This window comes from Nannospalax galili, unplaced genomic scaffold (genome assembly GCF_000622305.1).
Source record: "Nannospalax galili isolate Female #2095 unplaced genomic scaffold, S.galili_v1.0 scaffold553, whole genome shotgun sequence".
Lineage (NCBI taxonomy): Eukaryota > Metazoa > Chordata > Mammalia > Rodentia > Spalacidae > Nannospalax > Nannospalax galili.
The window spans coordinates 3,191,526-3,193,641 of record NW_008336313.1 but is presented as its reverse complement, the minus strand read 5'-3'; the positions used below and the strand labels follow the sequence as shown (position 1 = coordinate 3,193,641).

Below are 2,116 nucleotides of genomic sequence, written 5' to 3'. Positions count from 1 at the left end.
TTCTACCAAAACCATTTATGGATTCAATGCAGTGCCAATCAAAATCTCCATGACATTTTTCACAGAATTAGAAAAAAAAATCCTAAGGTTCATATGGAAGCACAAAAGACCTTGGATAGCCAAAATAACCCTGAGCACTAAGAGCAATGCTGGGGGGATTACTATACCAGATTTTAAGCTGTATTACAGAGCTATAGTCATAAAAACAATGTGGTACTGGCACAAAAATAGACTCATAGATCAATGGAACAAAATTGAAGACCCAAAATATGAGCAAATGCAATTTCAGCCACCTGATATTTGACAAAGCGGCCGAGAACATTCACTGAAGGAAAGACAGCATGTTCAGCAAATGGTGCTGGCCACTAAACCACTATCTTTCACCCTGCACAAAAGTCAATTCCAAATGGCTCAAGAGCTCAATATAAAGCCTGAAATTCTGAAACTATTGGAAAAAAACATTGGGAAAATCCTACAAGATATAGATGTAGGAAAGGGTTTTCTAACCCGGACATCAATTGCTCAGGAAACAAGGGCAAGAATTAACAAATGGGACCTCATTAGACTAAAAAGCTTCTGTACATCAAAGGAGACACTCAAGGAAGCAAACAGAAAACCCACAGAATGGGAGAAAATCTTTGCCAGTGACACATCCGACAGAGGTTTAATAACCAGAATTTATAACAAACTCAACAGAGAACCAAGACAAGAAGCAACCCAATTAAAAGATGGACTAAGGAGCTGAACAGAGAGTTCTCAAAAGAAGAAGTAAAGATGGCTATGAAACATCTTAAAAGATGTTCAACATCACTAATAATTAGGGAAATGCAAATTAAAACCACTTTAAGATTTCACCTCACCCCAGTCAGACTGGCTAAGATCAAGAAAACAAATGATACCAAATGTTGGAGAGGATGTGGGGAAAGGGGAACACTCATCCACTGCTGGTGGGGCTGCAAACTGGTTCAACCCCTATGGAAAGCAGTGTGGAGAACTCTTAAACTACAAATGAACCTACCATTTGACCCAGTTATACCACTCCTTGGCATACACCCAAAGAACTCATCCTATTGCAGAGACACATGTACATCCATGTTTGTTACTGCTCTTTTCACAATAGCTAAGAGATGGAAGCAACCTAAGTGTCCCTCAATTGATGAGTGGATAATGAAAATGTGGTTCATTTATATGATGGAGTTTTACTCAGTAGTAAAGAAAGATGAAATCCTGAAATTTGCAGGTAAATGAATGGAACTAAAAAATGGTTATACTAAGTGAAGTAACACAGAATCAGAAAAGAAATCATATTCAACCTCATATGTTGACCCTAGCACCAAATCACTGATAAGTGAGTATGTATCCAGACATAACTACAGGAACCAGGATAATGAAAAGGAACCAAGGAGATGAAGAAAAAGAAAGAACCTGAGAGAGGGAGAAAGTAGGGAACAGATATTACCAGGGGGAGGTGGGGAAAGTAGGAGCATTCAACTAGGAGAAGAAGAGGGAGGGACATGCAAGGAGTCACCCTGTGTACGGGAGCAGCAATCAGGAGAGGGCTGATAGAGATAGTGTTAGTCGGGGGAGGGTGGAGATAACAGGGGCATTGGGACTGAGAAGGGAGTAGGGAGTTCAGACGAAAGGAAAAGGAGTAGCTATAAATGAGTCTTGGGGAGCTAGGCAACCCACAGGGAAATGTAATACCACCCAAACCCATGAGAAATTGTCCATACAGTGTATAAACATTAGTCCACATGTGTACCTGGGGGGAGGGGGTGTTTGGCACAATGCCAGACTGAAGAGAGGTCCCTTTCATTGGTTAGTGAGAGTGATCCAATACACTCCCAAGATAATACAGGCTACTGCCAAAGCACCTGCTTATCTCCCAGAACTAGTAGATAAGACCCTACTGCAGAAGACAGGACATACTTTGGCTTCAGAACTTGGCAGAGTGTTACAGGAACTAACATGGAAGCTTCTACCTGAAGTTTAACCTTCATAGCACTAGATGATAATATGCCAACTGCTAAGGGTGAAAATCAATCAATGGTCCAACTCAGCCCTAAAGTTTAATAGCCATAATGACCAGCATAGCAAAGTACCTCTATTTGTTCAG

At 40.8% G+C, this 2,116-nt stretch overlaps 1 protein-coding gene across 1 annotated transcript in view; it reads left to right on the top strand.

Annotated features, from left to right (window-relative positions):
• The window catches only part of Pde4b (phosphodiesterase 4B), a 661,174-nt gene that overhangs the window by 113,809 nt on the left and 545,249 nt on the right, over window positions 1-2,116 (top strand). The window lies entirely within an intron of this gene.